Below are 20841 nucleotides of genomic sequence, written 5' to 3'. Positions count from 1 at the left end.
AGAATGAACCCAATACCATGATCTTGCTCTTAGATGAGTTCAGCTGAGCGCCTGAAAGGACAGCGTACCTGTGAAAAACGTTTTCATAGTGACTGGAATTCGGGGAGAAATCGGGTTTAGCTCGAATTGGTCGGAGGTCAGTTCGGTGGGTGGAATAACCGGGTGGAATTGGGTTTAACCCGAAAAAGTCACTCCCTAAACATAAGCTTTGCCAAAAGCATAATGGGCGCACTCTAGCTGGCCGCACATGGCCACAGTTGCCACGCGGCGATAACTCAAAATTTCAATAAAAAAAAAAAAAGACTAGCTGGTGCATGACGCTGCCCAAGACTAGCCGGTGCACGTTTTTGCGAGGCTTTCTAGGCATGATGACAGGTTATGGCTCGCTGGAATAAATTTTTTGTTTTATTCCATATTAGCGGCGCGAAGCAACTACAGCAATGAGTGCCGTACAGACGTGTGGAGAGGGGAAAACGACAGCAGGAAGGAGCGGAAAACAGAACAGAATGTTAGCGTGCGTTTTTAATCGACTTCAGAGGAAACTGTGCCGACATTCGGCTGGAAAGTCTTGCGGAAAACCCGGGGGAAACTTCAGACAGAGGTATCCGGCGGTATGATTCGATGAAAGATGAGGCTTTGTATGTATTTGTCCCTTCTTGTTGTTCCAGCCTCAGAACATCAGTTCTCTCAGGTATGATTCGAACCCACCACCTCCAAGACTTCAGCACGACGTTGACTACCATCAACGAGCGGATGTTTTACCCCCCTCCCCCCCCCCCCCCCCCCCCCGCGCCCCCACCCATGCCGCCGGTGTATTAAAACTTGGTAGATGGGTCTGAGAAAATGTTTGTGTCTTCCGTTGGTTCCGTGTCTCTGGGTTGTTTCTCTTTTTCTTTTCTTTTTCTTTTTTTGTGAGTGTAAGCCCTGCTTGTCGAAACAATATCATTTTTTCAAAGAAAGGTAGGAAGAAGCCCAACAATGGGCATTTTGAAGTGAATCGATGTCCTACTACGAGCCGAACAAGTCCATGCTTCAAGAAGAAAATGAAAACAGCAGTAGTCCCCTCGATAACCGAGGCTCAAGCGCGCCTTAAATGTATCCATCCTAAACTTTTTCGCAGCGGTAGTTGTTAACAGGAAATTCTCGGTTGTGGTGGTATCACAATATACCCTCCGCTTCTTCTCTGTCTCCTTGCCTTCTTCTTCTGTCTGTTGACTGTCGGCTTTGGTGGTTCAAAACAAGTTAAAATAATCTGAGGCTAATAAAAAAAATAAAGCTTTTAAATAAAAATAAAAATAAGATATAAAAATAAAGCGACATGCACAGAGAATACGTTGTACTGGAAAGTGTCCGATTTTTCAGCGTTTCCTGTCCCGATTTCAGTAATATTTTTGTCCCGCTAATCCCAGCTCTAAACATTACCGCTCGCTTCACAAATCACAAGGCAGTATGTTCGTCACTCTAAAGTAGTTGTGCATGTATCAATGTCATGCATAAAAGTGTCAACATCCACACACAACGGATACGCATACCACTGAAATTCGCGTTACACATCGTAACCGTCCCGCATTTTTCGTTTTAATATTCACCCCTCTGTTCTAGTGAGAGACAGAAAGGGAGAATAAAAAAAAAAGGAGACGTCAGCTGCACCGGCGCAGACAACTGCGCTACTGCTTTTACCCAAGTTACTTCCGTATTTTCCGGTGTGTAACGCTCGCGTTATACAGTAAAAAAAAGTGCTCTAAGGAGGTCCTGTGAGTTATCTAACGGTGCACGTAGGCACGTTACACGGTGCACGTTATACACGAAAATATTTTCCTGCAGAGTTCCTTTTCAGGTCAGTAACGTACAAATCCTAGCCTCTTCCAGGATGTGCTGTGGCTTTCTCCCAAACCTCTTAGGGTCAGTGACAAAACCGGCGAAAGGGCACTGGACTTCATGAAAGGTTAATGATGCTGTTGAGCAGTCGATAATCATGAATTCATTTGAGAAGGGACACGAAACCGAAAGCGCAGAGGAGACTGAAGTATACTACGACACCGACACTGTTGCATCGGAGTTTAACGGCTTTGACTAAATGTGTTTCAAATAAAGCATGCATATATGATACACCGATCCTGGTTTATTGTGTATACTGGTGTCAGTACAGAAGCCTGTAGCAACATTGCTGTGCGCGTTATACACTGGAAAATACGGTACTAGCTTGTACCGCATTTTAATTATATTATGCTTTCAGTGTTTAGTACCATATTTTAAATGTAACATTATAGCACCTTGTGCACGCTTGTTAGTTTAGTAAGGGTTTTACCTTGCTATATAATTTATATTAAACAGGAATACTAACCTGGATGACCCTATGTTGTGGCGAAACGTATATACGGAATAATATACGCATGCAATATAAGAATAATATATTCTATATAATATATTCTGGAACTCGAGCCCCTTGTACAGGCACACATGAGAAATTGTTATACTTCCTGTTTAGACATACGGCTCGCGCCAAACTTAACTTGAATGCCGCTCCAGCCTGTGAAGAGGGAAGAGATCCACCCTCGCAGCGCCTAGCAGAAAACAACGCCTTCATATCGAGGGTTGCCCCCTCTAACTGTAAATAGATTACCAAAACACTCTCCGCCGTTATTTCAACTAAGCACCGCCAGGGTCCGCAGGCCGGAATGGCGTTCAAGCTAATTCTGATGCGAGTTGTACATGCATATAATCGGCATAAAAATGAAAAAGAAAAGGAAACCATTTCACTTTGGGGCGATGTATATCAATTACCATTTCACAACACTTAAAGGCATATAATTGGTAACATCACACTTCGTGGCAGACAGATATCGAAAATCTGGAATAATGGAAAACATGCAGGTGACAACCCAGAAAGCAGAACAAATATATCACTGTCTCGCGAGAAAGAATTTTGTTTAGTTCACGCTTTGTATTGATTACTGTAATGAATATGACAACTGTTTATGTGACCCTGTTATGTGACTCTTTATATAACACATGTTTATACTATGATAGTAACATGCCAAAGCCGGCCCAAGCAGCACAATGTACTGAAAGTCGAGTGCAATAGGGGTGGACGGGTAGGTGGAAGGCCTTGAAGAGACTCGTGAAACCACGGTCCCTCAATACTCTTTGGGACCGCGGTGAAACTAAAGAACTTTGATAAGACACATACCGTCCACCCCTATTGCACTTGACTTTCAGTACATTGTGCTGCTTGGGGGTAGAATGCCTTATCCATTGCCTGCGGCTCAACGTCCCGTTAGCAGCAGCATTCCTTCATAAGATAGGTGTCGTTGGATCGCCGAACTGCCCAACTTGCGGACGTGTGGAGAACACGGACCACGTGCTGGTCACCTGCGGCTGCTTCGACACTAGTCGACAAACACTGGAGAACGCCCTTGCAAAACTTGGCAACGGACTTTTTAGTGTTGAGAAGGTACCGGGAAGCTGGCCAAAGCAGCACCAACAACATGCGCTGTGTGCCCTGGCGAACTACCCCAAGGACATACGTGCTAAAGCAATCTTTTAAATCATTCAGTGCTTTCACAGATCAAGCGTCATGGAACCAGTGCGATCTACGTTTCCACTTTTTTCTTTCTACTTCTGTTCTATTCTATTCGAACATGCGTTCAGTGGAAAATTGAAGTGTTGCATGAAAAAGGGATGTTCCGTTTCCCTGAAGGTTGTGAAGCGTACACGTGTGTGTACAAGTTTAAGGGTGCTGAAGTGTTTATAACGTTATGTCATAGAATGTATCGCAAAAAATACGAGTAAAGATTGTGCATACGATTAAAATCCGGGCGGCCGCTATACGACGAAGTACTTAGTTTTGAAGGACGTGCAGTTGATGTAAGCTTGTCACGTTCGTGCTGCCCCACACAACAAAAATAATAATTGAGTTTCGATAGGAATAATTTATTGTATATGTGGCCACATATGCAATAAATTATTCACATCGAAAGTCAATTACAAAGTAACTCAAAGCAAAATCAAACTCCGGGGTTTGATTTTACTGAAATAATATTTCATGCATTATTGATTACTGGTTTAACGTATCCCATGACATGTGTTTGTGACTATACCCACCGAGGATTTTGATCGTGTCTACATAGCAACCAAGAACTAAATGGCCAGTATGTGGTGTTGGTACAGCTTGGGACAAAAGTTTACGGAACACGGCATCGGCGTATTTGTTCATCCGAGCGGTCTCCTGCAAGCTGTCAGGAAGAGATCGAATAAGAAACGGGTGACCGCCTATTCTATCCATCTCGTAGTATGCATGTCCGCTCCTGTTTCCTTATGGTGTTTCGTTCCAAGGGAGAAATGTGACACCCCGGTGTTCCTTGTAAACTTTTGTCCCAAGCTGTACCCGCCTTGGCGAATTTCCCCATTCATAATCATTAATTTACCTGTCGTGGAAAAAAAAGAACAGCCTTTGTTTTACTCAAGTTAATTTCAAATGAATGACATTTGTTCCATTTATGCATGTTTTCTGTAATAAATTTTCTGTATATAAAACAACGTTTACGCAATGTACAAGTGATATCATCATCTGTGTGTGTGTGTGGGGGGGGGGGGGGGGTTCTACCACGAAATGAGAGTGTCGTCGGCATATATTATGAATGACGCAGATATTATATTATGAACTCTGCAAGTTCCTTTTGCAGAGATAAAACTGGGGTGCTGTACAATTAAACCATATAGAGATGAGGAGGACAACATAGCGTACAACCTACGTGTGCTCAACTGCCCCCCCCCCCCCCCCTCACAGGTCTTCAGAAGTTCACATTACAGGTCAATGGCTTCCTTGCTTCCTGGGACACAAAGATAATGAGAATTCCTGGCTTGACGTCGGGAGACAACTATGCTACTGTGATAAGGGAGATGTACAAGTAAGAATACCTGACATCTCAATCCCCGCTTAGTCACGTAACACCGTCGCCTGCAGCCACGTGGCTACTGAACCGGTAACATTGATACTAGGAAGGCCGTTGACATTGAAGAGCTCTTATTGATCTGGCGCTGTCTGACATCGACAGCAGTTCAACATCTGTCTGTTGAAGTGGAATTATTTCACAATGTACAAGCAACAACTTCAATTTTAGAGACGCTAACGCAGTGAAGCTATGGAAATGTGAAGCCGAAGCCTATTTGGCAAATCTCCTAATTTTTCACCACTCCATGTATTTGTTATTGTTGTTCATGACTCACAAAGTATTCGCGCGGAAGAATGGAACCTATGGTGCAGTGTCCCAACAGCGCTCAGAACGCTGTCCATTCCTCTCCGACAGAGTTGTACGTAACGCGTTACTAGTAATTGCGTTGCTAGTAATCAATTACTTTTTTCAGTAATTTTTAACGTAATCAATTAATTTTGTGAGCAAGTAATTTTCCAAGTAATCTGATTACAATTTTCGGTTATCAATTACTGAGTAATCGATTACTTTTTTAACCTTCTTTCAACGATGGCAACCCTTTTCAGCAAACAAATCTGTAATAAACGCGTGTATGTGTTTTGTATGTTGCTTTCAAATGTATTTGTGAATTTTACTTACCACATATGTTGGTGTCTCATTTTAGAATTTGCAACAAGAGCTGCATAGTTGCATTCACTGCAGGCTTGTTGGCTTTTGCTGTGGCCCACAATTTAAAAGTAACGGAAAAAGTAACTCGTTACATTTTTAATCGGTAACGTATTACATTTTTGGTGAAGTAATTTGTAACGGTAAAGGATTACTTTTCGCGCAGTCGTAACAGTAATTGTAATCAATTACTTTTTCCGAGTAACGTGTACAACTCTGCTCTCGGATGCGTTGGCGAAAGCATGAGCAAACATTACGCCATTCTTTTGATCTTTCTACGACATTTTATAGCTACTTATTGACGACTCGATGAGTCACCGCTTAACATAGCAGGTGCTTTACTTCATCGCAGGGGAGGATGTGTTTATTGTTTTTTTTTTTTTTTGCTTTCGTGTTAGCGCCACGAAGCAATTGTGGCCATGAGCGGCGTACAGATGAGGACAGATGGAGAGAGGACAGCATGAAGGAGTGGAGGACAGTGGGCAGTGGGGGGGAGGGGGATATGTTTATTGAAAAAGAAAAAAGAAAGGGAGAAAAGAGGTTAGTCGCAGCGAAAGTCTATCAATCCGTCGACAGTAGCAGGCGGCAAAGGAGGTCTCCGCGGATATCTCGTATACGAAATGTACTGTTATTGCAGAAAAACAGTCTTCTGTTTGAAACATTCTGACGTGAAAATTATTAAATGCACATACACGCTATGTGCATTAAATTATGCCTTAAAAACAAATCATCTCAAGGTCAAGCTCAATGTGAAATAATACATCTCGGCTAGTAATGTACTTTATGCTGCATGCATGCTGGCCATTTTTTCTTCTGTCTCCCCTTTTCTTTTCTTTTTTTTTTTTTTCCTTTTCCTTCTTTTCGCTTTTCCCCTCTTTTTACTTTTTTTGAATAGCAAACCGACCTCTGTCTCGCTTACCTTTCCATTTTTTTAGCTTTAATATACCTCTATATAACACCCTCCCCCTCCCCCTGGCCAGGCGAGGGCACATAAATATTGCGACGTCTTTAGACACCTTCGGGGACGAGATGCCTCTAAGCTCTTGTCTAAGAGACGGGTACGGTGGCGGCTTGGTATATGCTTTCATTTGGTAGCGGTGTCGCGATACTTTTTCAAATTGGTTGTGACACTATAGTATTGCACCTTTTTTTTCTTTCTTTCTTTTTTTTGTGTGTGGATTAGCGGGTAGCGGTACCACGTTAATATGGTAGCAGGTAAGACACTGCACTAACGAATCCCTGAGAGACTGCTACTGCCTCCCATGCTATCATGGTCGTACACATCTGTATAGTTGAAACATCGCATTTCTCCACGTCATGTAGCTCCGGCGCTCATATCATATTTGTCCTTCCTGCTGTCCTCTCTCCATCTGTCCACGTCTGTACCCCGCTCGTAGACACAGTTGCCTCGGGGCGCTAACACGGAATTTAAAAATCATATTTGCAATGCCTCTGGTCGTCGAATACCCTCTTCCCGTCCGTTTTAACCTCCTTCAGTTTATTTGTGCTGCGTATGAACAGGAACACCATAACAGAGCGGAGGCACTCTTAAAATGAAAAAAAAAAAAAAAAAATGTTCCAAGAGCGCAAACTAGGCATGGAAGTGTAAAACTGCCAAGAGAAAGGTGAAATCTGCACACGCGAAAAAGCAAAAAAAAAGTCAATATATGGGTGAGCAACTAACAAAGATCTCCCAAATGATTGACGCCTTAGCTGACATAGAGTCACTCTAAGCTGACACATACGGCTAAGATCGACGTACTAACATCCATGAAGCAAGCAATGGGGAAAATAGTACAAGTAGCCAAGAACATTTTCTGAGAGATGTGACGCCATGCGTGGCAAGGAGGAATTCAGTAGCAAGGAATTAGGAAATCTTGCAAAGAAAAAAGTGTATGGGGGTATCAAGCAGCGAAAAGCAGCGCGATTCGGTAGAAGGCACTCAGGTCGCATATACGCAAAGAGCTGACTGCATTGCAACAACACAAGCGTAGAAATAATCTGTAGAGTCCAGCTCGTGGTAGTCGAAAACCTAACGATTCCCCAGCTTTCCTCGAGACAAGGTCAAATTCCTGCATAATGCCATCCTGTCAGTGCATCAAACTTAGCGGAATAAATTATTATTATTGTTATCATTATTATTATTATTGAAGCAATGGTAGGATGACTAAAACAGTGGGAAATGACGCACTATTTTGTTTGAGTACAGCCACGTGGTGCATTCGTATCTGCATAAAAGAAGCACGTTACCTTATTGGCATTGGGCAAAAGTTTCCGAAGGAACAGTTCAGTTAAGCGCCATTTTAATAAAGCCCTCTACAGGGATCTTTCGGTGTCAATAAATTGAATTGAAAAAAATTAATTGGATTTATTCTGGTGCGTAGTTCCATCCGAAGCCCACATATGCACCACCTTTCCTTCATTTCTTTCTCTCTTTTCTTTATAATAAACACATTAAACCTCCCCAACCCCACCCACCCACCAGTCCACAACACATTTGATTACAGGAAGAAGAAAAAATTTCGATTATTTCCAAGCGTGCCCATAAAACTTGACAACGTCATCAGCGCCGTCGCAACGTTTTCGTTTTTCAGCCGGGAAAAAAAAAATGATAACGTGTGCTGCAAAACCCTCCTCACTGCCCGGTAGCAGCACTTACTGAAATGAAGTCCTCTGGACTTCTCAATTCTTAGGTTATTCATTCTTCTCAGGGAGACAACGCCTAGACCAAGTACAATAGGTAGCACCTGACATTTTAGTACACTCCTAATCCCCCCAAACTTTCTCCTTAGCTAAGCAGTCGGTGACCTACAAAACTGTGTCAACAGTGCGCCCTCATCGCCCGATGACGCTGAAGAGGTCACCCACGTTTATGAATTCCTGGACCCCCCCCCCCCCCCCTCCCTGTCCACTTGCTACAATGGAATTATTTTGCTTCCACAAAAAGTATGACTTTATACCCAAGCAATGCAGGGACTTATGGGTGTACATGTTTCCATCTGTTCTGTCAGTCCTGTCTGATGTGTGACGGCTGATAAATTTTTCTAAGCGCAATTTCATGTTTAACAAACCAGTGCGCCACAGCTCTTTGAAAACAATAATCACTCTATTATTGAGAAGCAGTGTACAGCGTTGTAACCGTGACACTATCATGTTCTGACGTTCACTAAACACAATAATACTTGGTAAGAATGCTAGAAGGTGTATAGCAGGTTGGTTAAAACTTGACATGATGTCCGTTTGTGTCTTCTGTGCCTTCCGTTAAATCAAAAGAATAATAATATTTACCTCCAAAAACGAATTACCATTACGAAATACCACTTTTCATCGGCGACATGAACAGCTTTTCTGTCACTCTTGTTGAAAGTCCACCCATGGGAAAGAACCATACACACCACTTGGCATTATGCACATTCGAAACCGCTGAACGTCAGGCGGTCTTGTTTAAGCGATACTGTGGTAAACTTATGTACCGATGAATAGTGAGTTTTAGTGGATCGTACGCTATCGCCTTTGCGTACGTAAGGAATAGCATTGGTGGTTATGCGCACGCGCAAAACATAAAGAGAGCTTCGCGCACTGCGCAGAACCACTACGCTATCCCCTACGTACGCAAAGGCGATAGCGTACGATACACTAAAACTCTCTATTAACGTTATTCCCCGCGATATATCCACTATAGTCAGTATAGATAGATGTTCTAAGCGCAACGCATGCATGGCCATGGAAATCTCTTCGTTTGTTTTTGGTGAAGTGCTTTTAACCCCACGTTGTACTCCCTCACGATAAGTCTTTCTGATCGGGCTGATAAGACTTTCTGATGGATGATTCGCACGAGTTCGCCATTAGTAACCTAGATGTAACATTCTTTTAGTAACTTTGGCCGATAGTTATGGTGAAAATGGCAGGTTTTTCTTTTTCCTTTGTGTGTGTGTGTCGGGGGGGGGGGATCTGTTTATGGGAGTGACCGAATAAGTCGTGCGACGAATTCAATCTCTCCCTATTATTTGTTTTTTCGCCATTATCAACATCAAAATATACACGCGCGATACTGGTAAAGGAATACGAATACCCACGTGAATGTTACATCATATATTAAACGCTCTGCGATCAACGCCACCTTGATACAAGCGCAAAGCCACAAATATTTCTGCGAATTTGCTTATTGTGAGAAGACTGTCTCTTGTTCACGCTCCCCTGCGCCAGAAAATGATCATTGCTGATGTTACTGCCATTCAGGTTAAACCACTTAATTAAGCGCCGTCGAAACCTCCGAATTAGGTTTCTGCTGCACCAAATTAAAACTCATGAGCGGCTTGTTATGATAATCGATTGTCGGATTTTCCGGAGGATCGAAACAGTGGTATGCTGGGGTAAGTTGGTACATATTAACCGTAACCAACAGCAAAAAAAAAAAAAAAAAAAAAACACGGATTGAAAGACAAGGGAGACAGGACACATCGCGGAGGCTACCGCGCTCGCGTTGTGCATATTAAAAAACGTCATGAAAAGGCAGTGCGCGTTATAAGACAGGCAGTGAGCCTTATTAATTATAAGAGGGGCAGCCTCTCGCCCCTCGCCTTGGTTCGGCCGCACGATATAGATACGACCAGTTCGTTTAGATAATATATCCGGGATGTGTGATCTGAGATCGCGAGAAAACATCGACCTCAGTATGCCGACCGGCAAGCGCCTTTAGAGACAAATAGTGGTCACAATCGACGCACGAAACTATGGTTACTGTTGACACCAACGGCTTGACGCCATTATGCGCTATGCATCGACTGACCTTATCATCCGATATTTCTCATTACTTTTCTCATTATGTAAATTAGGAACAGCAAGCCGACACCTTTCCAGTTTTTTTTTTTTCCTTTTCTTTCTCTTCTAATAAATATATCACCCCCTCCCCCATTATTTTCAAGTTCCGGTTATACATGTGCACGCTATAGTATACTTATCGAATATCTCGAATTGTTCTAAGTTAGACGGTTACGAAAGTTGTCTTGGTTGTAGTTCATCGAACATCCATCAAGAAATTAAAAGTTGAGCAAAACAAAAGCTTTCAACCATTGACTCGTAGTCGACCCAATTAACGTCTTAGCATCAGAATGCAGCAGCAGTAATAATGACGAACACATACGGTATTTTGCGTCACCGTGGAAGAAACCATCGAGCGGTTCTATTTACTAAAAAAATATTAATTGTAATTAATGAAGACATTAGTTGTAATTAATTAATAATTCGATTCTATTTATTGAACATAGGTAGCAAAAGTATTCCTGGTCTTTGTTCCGAGGTGGCGGTGCTCCCGGATATCCGAAGCCCTATGCCCTGCATCACGCGCAGCATGTTGCCACACACACGCCTTTGCGCCTTTTTTCTTCTTCTTTGTTCTATAATAAATATATCCCCCGCGTTACGTGTGAAGATTACTTAAATAATGTACATAGCCATATCGTGCTGTTAAATTAGTTTTAGTTGTTACTGTTGTGTCAACACGTGGCCATGAAGAGCTACAGATGTCTGCGTATCCGTAATGTGTATCCACGCCATGCATGAAACCTTTCCTTTCTTTCCTCTGTTCTTCATAAGTATATACCCCCCCCCCACTTTGTTCTGTAATAAATAGATAAATAAATAAATATTGTTCATTGTTCACTGTAGGAGATGGCAAATACTTCTGACGACACCAAAGCGTGTGGACGAGAGGTGTGGAGCATTTGTGCATGCCAGTCCGTCCACATTCTCCAGGTGCCATTGCTCCACATGGGGTTATGCATTCACGAGTCTTGCAAATCACAATACATTGTTGAAGACGAACCACTGTGAGTATGTACCAGTGGCAGGGCCATGGGATGCACCTTTGTGACCCCGATGAGTCACACGAGGTTGAGACCAGAGTTGGCAGTAAACGGGAAAGGGTAAGTTCGGGAGTCTAGGATTGTGATTGGACACGTATACCTGAGTGACGTCACAGTAGTCCACTTGTGGCCTTAAAAGTCGGTCACTCAAGACGAGACCACAGATCTTCAGCAGCTCTGGACAGACTACGAGTGCGCGGCAGCCAATGGGCCCTGGTATGATGGCAGCGGTAAGTTGACTTCGTTTGCTTTATTTCTAGCGTCGAAGGTCTCAACTGTCATTTGACTTTAGACGTATTTCTTTTGAGTGTTTTCACTTGTTGTGCTACGTTGCTTTCGCATTAGGGCCATGTTCTATGGTTTTTGAGCGCACCCAAGATATGACGTGTTGCCAAATGTCCTACTGCACTGGGTCTAACTGAAGTGTACCGCTATTAAAGCCCTGTTCCTTTTCCCTGCTATATTAACTATGCCGCAAATATCGTTTTAGATTAATTGCTTTTTCGTAAATTTCCGTCGTGTCCTAACGTCCTACCTAATAGTTTGCACGTGCATGTGGTGATGTCGGTTACGGCAATCTTACCGCGGCATTACGCTTACCTGATATTTTTGTCTCGTTACAGTATCCAATCTCGCAAGTCTTGTATACAGTACCCGTACCCCGGTACTTGGGAAACCAGGCTGTCTATGTGGATGCGTCTGGGTGGTGTTCAACTTTTGACGTCCAGAACTACCCAGTCGACGTCCCTGATGGCCGTTACATGCTGCCAGTTTTTCCTGGACCGCATCAGAATTACAGGTCATCATCCAGCGGCAGCACTCCCACCGACGAAGAATCCAGGGAACAGGACTGCCCTCCCGGTGGCACTCCACAAGTCACCCATCCTTCGTTCCCTTCTGCGCCGCCTCAGACTTTCCGGAACACCACAAGGCTTCAAGTAAACCTGCTCAACAATCTCATTTGGGACATCGTTCGGTTCCTGAAGAACTGCCACACCAGGATTGCCACGCTGTCTAAGCGAGAAGTCATGATGGGTGTCTTCGAAAGAATCTACGATTTCTTTCTGATGGTGCACGAACTTCGTTGTGCAGTGCGCGATCCCAGAACCTTCGAAGATTGTCTCCCGTCGTTTGTCGCGGAAGCTGTTGACGTCCCGCGGAAGTACGCCGTCTTCTGGAATGCCTGCAAAGCTGTTGCAGACTGCATTTGCACCGACTGCCTGAGTACATCTGACCGGTCGATCTTGATGATGTTAGAGACCCTGTTCCGCAGCCTTCGGGAGCCCCTAACGTCTTTGTGCAGGAGGTGTAGGTTTATCAGTCCTGGAGTTGGAGCCGTGAGACCACGTCGGCGTCGTGGCCGTCCAGTCTTGGGGAGGAAGCCCACGGCTTCCGACGCCACAGACATCCCTCCTCGTATGGCAGCTCAGAGGCTCCTGTCCCGACCTGAGCCCGATGCTCCCCAAGCAGCAGAGTTTAAGGCCGCATCTCCTGTTCCTGCTGCCGCGCTGGTGCCAGCGCCCGCTCCGGAACCAGTTCAGGTCGAGCAGGAAGACTGTGATGCCGAGACCCTGCGGGTAGCGCCGGATCCGTTCGTGGAATTCCCAGAGGCCCGTTGGTTGTTGCCCTGTGATCTTCTCGAAGAAATTTTCGCCTGACATCCTGTGATCATCTACACCATGCGATCGTTGCTTTGGTATGCCACCGTCTTTGACGCCCGCTACACGGCATCGCTTATTATATTATCCGTCTTGTATATTTTTCATTGACTCTTTGTAGTACAACCATGACATTTCATGTACAGCCATTGTGTACATTGAGAGCACTGTGTCATTATTTTTAATCGCCGCACATGTGTGAACATTTGTGTGCTTTGATGTGCCATATCTTGCCGCTGTGCCATAAGCCCATTACTCTACACGGCAATATTTATGTTTCAATGTCTGTCGTGTTCTTTTCATGTAGGATATACCCATCTCACGATGGCCGACGAATAAAATATGTGTTGCTTCATAGCTCATTCTGGAGTCATTGCCTCACTTGCTTTCTAAGAAGCCCCAATAGCCCAGTCGCTTCGGGGACAGGGGGTACAGGGTATATGTTTATTTACAAAAAAAAAATGAAAGGAAAAGTTAGCCGGCCAAAGTGCCCGCTTACGCTTTGGCAAAAAAAGAAAGAAAACGAAGGACAGCTTGCAAAAAATAAGAATGCGAATAAGGAGATAGCGCTGCGTTTGTACATATTCCGATATCCTTGTAGTCTGAGTATAGAACTACCGTATTGCCGTGCTAATAAGACTTACATAGCGTTCTGATATTCATATTTCCACTTGACCACTTCAGGGGTACTTTTCGGGAGTGGCGTATGACGATGCATTATCATTCACATGGTAGGGGACCGAGAGACACGGATCAAAAAGGACGGACGACAAATTCTCTATATCTCCCCAAGTCTATACCAGCTTGCCTGCTTCCTTTCCCTTCTTTCTATAGATGCATTATTAATCCGCAACATAATGGTCCGTACAAACCACAAACCAAGTTTCGGTCATCGACCTACTTCGCTGCACCACTGAGTAGCATTCATCAACTGGCTGGACATTAGAGAGGTCAGGGCCCTCCGCAGGGACCGCTTGTCATCCTCATGACAATTTGTACGGATCATCGGTGACAAGCTACGTACTTCCTTTACCAAGTGCAGCCATTAGTGATCTTCTCTTCGCATACAATGCAACCCAACACACTCTCGGACAACTCTTGTCTTCCTTCTATGGGTCTTCCTCTCGTAATATAAAAAACCTAAGCGTTGGCACAAGAAAAAATATAAGACGGCACACCCGTGTTGTGCTGTATTTTTCTAGCGCTCGTGCGTTGTATATAGTGCAGAGTTTATCACCCAGGTTGCCGTTTTTTTAAGTCTTTCTCCGTCTCAATACACTCTCCATCCTTCCTTCTATGCTAGAATCTCTGGTCGTTGCTCTCAGTCAGCATCCGTTATGCCATAGAAAGATTATCGAAAGCGTCGTGGCAGTGACCCAAGGTCCATTCACCCCTAAGTTTGACTTGCCATTCGTGACACACAGAATGTCCCCTTTATAGCTCAAATTGCTTTGACCGCTTTCGCGGTCTGTTGGGTTGTTTAACGCGTTTTTGTATCTTTCTCAAAATTAATACTTTTCAAGAGCGGCTCTTATATCCTGGGCTGAGAAGGTTGGATGACGCTTTTCGCGCACTGTTGCGCATAAAATTCTGCCAGCTCTGATGCGCTATATTCCCGCGATGGGCAGTATTTAAATACATTGTAATTAAAATAGTATTTAAAATATAAATCAATGTATTTATCTTTTGAATTTCAATACAGACTTAAAACTGCATTTAGAATTATATTTAATTACAAATTTTCGATATTTATATTTGTAAATACTTTATAAATACTCCCAAATACGCAAGATACTGACTCATGTCTTAAAGTTACCCTGCATTTGACCTTTCGGCAAGAAGGGCAAGGCGGAGTTTGGAGAGCCGCGCAGTTATATCATGTTTTCGCGAGCACGCGCATGCGACAAACAATCTTAGATGGCCAATATTTCACAGTTGTTGTTGTTGTTGTCTGCCCACCAAGCTACATCCTGGTACGAAGCATCTTCATCAAATTTAATCAGAGCCTTTCTTCATTGGCACCTGAGCAGAGGTGTTCTCCTTTGCGAATCTGATTGTATACGACCGAACAGAAGATACCTAGAAGATGCAGTCTTCCAAAAAACTTCTAATATTAAAATCACTATGATAAATAACAAATACGTAAATGCTATTGTTCCTTGCTGATTTGTTATTTCTGTGATTCCAGATGACATCTTCCTCACAGTATGCAAAAACACACTGAACGCCGCGTGCGAATGCTTTCCGCAAGTGCGATATCGGACATGTTGCACTGCTACACCGCTCTCGACTGTCTCCTTCCCACAATACTCGAATAATTTTCTGGATAATAATTCGATTTCTTTGTTCCGCGTTGCGCGGAAACTGACGAAAAGTGTTATCGCCACCCTTTCCCCATCGGGTTTTGTACCTGAAGGACACGCGGCTTTGCCCGCTTTGCACGAAAACGATCACTCCAACTGATTGCTGTTTTGCCCACACCAAGCAGACGATCTGCTGACTCCAGCGCCACCGCTAGAGTGTGACGTCAGGCGCGCAAACTGCTGCAACAGAAATATTCCTATTCGTTACCTTTAGCTTTTGCTACCGTTCGTTCAGGATCAAAGTTGTTCCCCGTTAGCATTTGCAGTATGACACAAGCCTGGAATCAGTTCTTTTATTGTAAAATAATTTGTACGGGTCGTAAATATTTACACAATGTAACGGTCGGTAACCTCGCTGCGCAATTCTAGGGATTTGCCCAACGCAGACAAAGCAAACACGAAGCGTGTTCGTAATGTGGGAAACAGAACAATCCTTTCTGGTCGCCTGTGGCGAAACTCCAGACAATTTGCAGAATGTGCACTGCAAACAGAGAAGGTGCCAGCTACAGACAGCCACTGTAATTTTCTCCTTCGTCTTTTGAGCTCTCGCTTTCTTCCCCGTTTTTACAGCTTTAAGACGATCTTCTGTCTTTGTTCTTTGTGCCATCTAACTCAATTACTGCAGTCCGTACCGTCTTTACAGCAGGCGTTTTACGACGAGATAAAGGACGTACATCCAATAACTGAACTGATGATCTTGTTATTTCTGTAACTCGTCACAAGGAGACCACAAAGGGAGGCTTGGGTTACATCTTCTTACGACGCCAGGGGCAGAAAGAAGGAAAGATGAATAAAATTCAAATTTCTCGACAAAGGATTGTTAGTGGAGTCGCAAAGAAATATGACATCCTCACTGCGCATGCCCACAACGCCAACGGTGTTTTGTGCAATGCGTATGACGGCCCCTTGTTCCTTTGTGGCCCTCGGATATTCAATGCCAAAAATTCTTTTTGACGTCTCCTTAAGGTCTTCGGAGCCCCGAAGCTCTGGAATACCATATGCCGAAACTCTCTTACAACAAAAAGTGAACCATACTCTTACTATTTAGGTTATTTGCAACTGCAAATCAATTAATTAAAATTGCACGTGGAACAACATGGTTGCCATTCGAATAAGAATGCGTGGGAAAATCTATAGTATGTTCGATCACCACTGCTTTGTGAAACGGTGTGCGTATACGTTCAGCTTTATAACGATGAGCAAAGAGAAAGTGAACAAGTTTAAAATTCCCCAGTATTATTTTGACGACTTTCTGCTCCATGTGCAAAACAAAGGGTTAATTTGTGAAAGCAATAAGTACGTACTACACAGAACCCCCGAAGACTTCATTCAAGACACACACCGTTGGACGTGTGGGGCCACAGATACACGAGCTTATATCTTTGCTACTTGAACATGACAGCGAAGCAACAAAGACCGACCTTATAGAAACAAGTGGTATGATACACAGGACAACTCACCGTCATGACGTCCACCTGCTCCACGTGGGTCACTCCACAACATGGCCGACTAAACCATTGGCGGTCTCTTGCCACCATTGACTCTACAGCACCACATTTGTTTCGAGAACCGCACACACAACACACTTAGAACTCACAAAAGACACGCCGGATCACACTCACGAATTACACAACGCATTGAATTGAGGGACGCTGATAATCAGTACACTTCTCCAGTGCAAGTCTTATCGTGCCTGCTGAGACACGTGCCAAAGACGCCCTTAGTTGCAAGCGAAACGACGCCGGCGTCTGTCACTTCCGTCTGCTTCCGCCTGCCGGCGAGTCGCTGCTGCAGGTTCACCAAAAGCGCAAGTCATCGTCATATCGGGAATTCGAGGTCGTGCTTATCGCTCCGAGATAGGAGTGATGCGGGGTTGTTGATGCCAACACAAGCAGCACAATGTACTGAAAGTCGAGTGCAAGGGGATAATTTAATTTAAGTGCAAGGGGACAACTGAGATCATAAGCGACGCCACAGCGATCGGTCTGTGGATTGCTTTTGCCCACCTGAGGGTTCTTTAACGTGCGATGAAAGCTTATCACACGGCACCCCGTATTTAACGTCCCTCGCGGAAGACGGCGGGTCTAAGCAACTTGTACCCTGCCACCAAGTTGCTGGCGTCCCCGGCTGGGTTCGAACCCGCGATCAGAAGGCGAACACGCTACCGACTGAGCCACCGAGGCCGGTTGCAAGGGGATAGACGGTATGCGTCTTATCAATGTTTTTCGTTTCACGGGTCCCTTCAAGGCCTTCCACCTAACCGTCCACCCCCATTGCACTCGACTTTCAGTTCATTGCGCTGCTTAGGAATCGTTCTGCACTGCAGGGAAATAAATGGGTGCATTACGTAGGCACCCCTGCTTCCCACGGGATGAAGCAGCGCAGAGACAACACCAAAGAAAGATACGAACAACACAACCGGTGACTTCCACTTGTTTAATAAGAGGAACCGGGCCTTTTTAGATACCACGCTCACCCTGCTGTATCACACATTCGCAACCTGTGCCCTGTGCTGTCTGGGTTTTTTTCTGGGCTTTCTTCAGACTCTTTCAGACATATGTCTGCACAGCTCCCTTAGAAGTCGGCCTAGGACGCATATTCCCCCAGGGCGTCAGTCGTGACGTTGCCCACCTCTGTGAGGCCGACAACGGCGACCACTTTCACCAGCACCACCGCCTGACCTCTCCGAAATAAACGTATACCCCCCCCCCCCTCATACCGTTACGTATTACTTCGTCGTTTTTCAGCCTGGTATGAGATGGTGCAGAGGATTACACATTCGAGTTTTACACGTCGTCTTTTTTCGGCACGTGGCTGCTAGAGAGATAGTAATCCGCTTATCCCCTGGAGTATGCACTTAACGGTTGCCGCTGTAAAACGAGAGACTGCATAGGTCATGAAGAATTAACACAAACATAGATGGCCATAAGCTCGCGGCAGAATAAAATGTTAAAGGGGCTCTAAAATGCAAAAACAACTTGCTCTCAAATGAAAGTCAGTGTTTCAAGTAGTCCAATTCAAAGAAGATTAGTTCACGCGAAGCTATCGTTTAGAAGAAGAACGCTATGAAAACAGAGCCGTCTTTGACGGCAACGAATGGGATCCCCAGGAGGCAATGATTGGCTGTATCGAATGAGACAGCAGGAGAAGCACGCGCATACGTATCGTGGGCGCGTGGAATTGGAACGGGCCCGATCGTTGTGTTCCATATGCGCGGCATGATGCGCACTGCTGCGTTTTTCAGTACCGATTCACTGAATTGGAGCCCACAGCAGTTCTTGCGAATGTTCCACTGACAACATTTATCTTCACGTCTCTCGGACAGCGAGGCTAGTCCGCTTCGTAACGCGCACTATGTTTTTCACCGGGACAGCTCCATGGCGTGGCACGCGCGTGTACGCGCAACATGGGATAAAAACACCGATGCACGAGCGAAAGCGACGTTCACTGCTTGGCGCCGAAGCAAGAAAGAGTCCAGTGTAATTTTGATTGTAGCTTCGTAACGGAATCAAAGTTTTGAATCGTGATAACAAGTACGAAATTAACATAGCGTGTAACGTAATTTGAAGTGAACTTGGTTTTGCATTTTAGTGCCCCTTTGACTTAACGGATGAAAAAGTGACCGTTTTACATACCGATGACTGCACCCAAGCACTGTACTGATACTTGAAAGCGCTAGTGCATGGGGTTGGACGGGTAGTTTTTTTTTTTTTTTTCCCCGTTCTTGCACTCTTAAAAATGAACTTCACCACATAGCACGCTCCTAGCCAACCATCAGTCTGAGTGACATCTCTATCACTCTCGATTTGTTGAAAACGGGAGACGTACGCCTTTTTGTGACACTTACGCAGAAATGTGAATTGTCACAAAAAGGCGTATGGCCCGCGCTTTCCACAAATCGAGAGTGATAGAGATGTCGCTCTGTACTATGGTTGGCTTTAGCGTGGTATGTGGTGAATCTTGTTTTAAGGGCGTGGGCCTGTTATCAAAATTTCTTTTTATTCCCACCTTCTTGGAAAAACAGCAACTAGCTGTCACATGACGCGCAACGCGAATAACAAATGCATACGTTCGGTCCCCAAACAAGTCACACAGGAACGCACACGCTCATGCTCCGTGAATAGCGTTTTCCGCTCGGCTCGTGAGAGGTGCATTCATGCGTCATCACAAGCAGTCAGTAAGCACTGAACAAATAGGCATAAAAAGCAACATAAAAATCATCCAGAAAGCAGGAAGGCAGAACAGAAACGCCGTCGCAGAATGTTTGTGCTGCTGGACACATCACCCCGCAAGCAAAGCGAGTGCGCTGGACTGGAAGGGTGCTTCTTTTGTGGTTTCGTCGTCAGCTTGCCGTTGCTTATTGACGTACCGATGCAATATGTGTGCCACTCATGCGCCCTCGGGCTGGCACATATACGTACTCGTCCTGCTTTGTTGATTCCACGCATTGGAATGCTATTAGCTGAATGCTGGGTCTACGCGCGTTCATGAACTGCGATAAGTTGAGTATCTTCACCACTCTCATGCAGACACGCTATACCTCGTTTTGATGTTATGAAAAAGTTGAGGAGCTTACGAAGCTCGTCGGCCCACAGTTGCACATCAGGTAAGTACTTGAGGAGCCCCAAATAGGCTATACTGACAGGTACCCGCTGCTGAAAATTTCTGTCGGGAACTGGTACTTCAGCATGGAGCACTGATTAGAGATACGCCTTTCGAGCTACGGAGAGCTGCAAGGAACATAGTAACTATTGATCACGGCAGAGAAATGTGTTAATTCGGACAGTGGTTTGAGGATTAACTGGCAGGGTTAATAGTATGAACACAAAGATCACGATGAAGAGACTTCTGCTTGTACAGTGCGTCGAAGGCGTTCCTAATAATTGTTGGGACGAGTGTCCTTCCATTTTGGCCCTCATCGGCACATGCACCGTTCGAAATAACTTGTTTACCCACATATCGCTTCTGCCGTCGTCATTTGTTGTTGTTGTTGCTCTTGTGCACCTTGACATCGAAGAATAATCGTGATTCCATTCCATATATGCGAGTGAGGAACTCTTGTTTTTCAAAGGACACCACCGGACGTTGATTTGAAGACGACATGAGAAAACAGTATACCATTTTCTTGGTATACGACGAGCACTCGTAAAAAGATATTTACGAATGCTGAAACGTTGGACATCATAACATACAAGTATTATCAGACTGTGCTGTGTGTGTGTTATCATATCAGCAGTGACATCTAGGTACTCATTAACGACATCGGTTTTCGCACCCTTTGCCCGCACACAAACAGACAGACCGCGTTGCTAGACTTCCCATCACCTACATCACCTTGTCGTCACCTGCATGCCGA

At 44.6% G+C, this 20841-nt stretch overlaps 1 long non-coding RNA gene across 2 annotated transcripts in view; it reads right to left on the bottom strand.

The window, feature by feature from the left end:
* The window catches only part of LOC135388947 (uncharacterized), a 311228-nt gene extending 294007 nt beyond the window's left edge, over positions 1-17221 (bottom strand). For both annotated transcript variants that reach the window (XR_010421547.1, XR_010421548.1), the window contains exon 1: positions 16946-17221. This is a non-coding gene — a long non-coding RNA (uncharacterized LOC135388947). The remainder of the gene's footprint in view (positions 1-16945) is intronic.
* Between the last annotated feature and the right edge of the window lie 3620 nt (positions 17222-20841).

The sequence above is a fragment of the Ornithodoros turicata genome, chromosome 3 (assembly GCF_037126465.1).
Source record: "Ornithodoros turicata isolate Travis chromosome 3, ASM3712646v1, whole genome shotgun sequence".
NCBI classification, from domain to species: domain Eukaryota; kingdom Metazoa; phylum Arthropoda; class Arachnida; order Ixodida; family Argasidae; genus Ornithodoros; species Ornithodoros turicata.
This window is presented reverse-complemented; position numbering and strand designations above follow the sequence as displayed.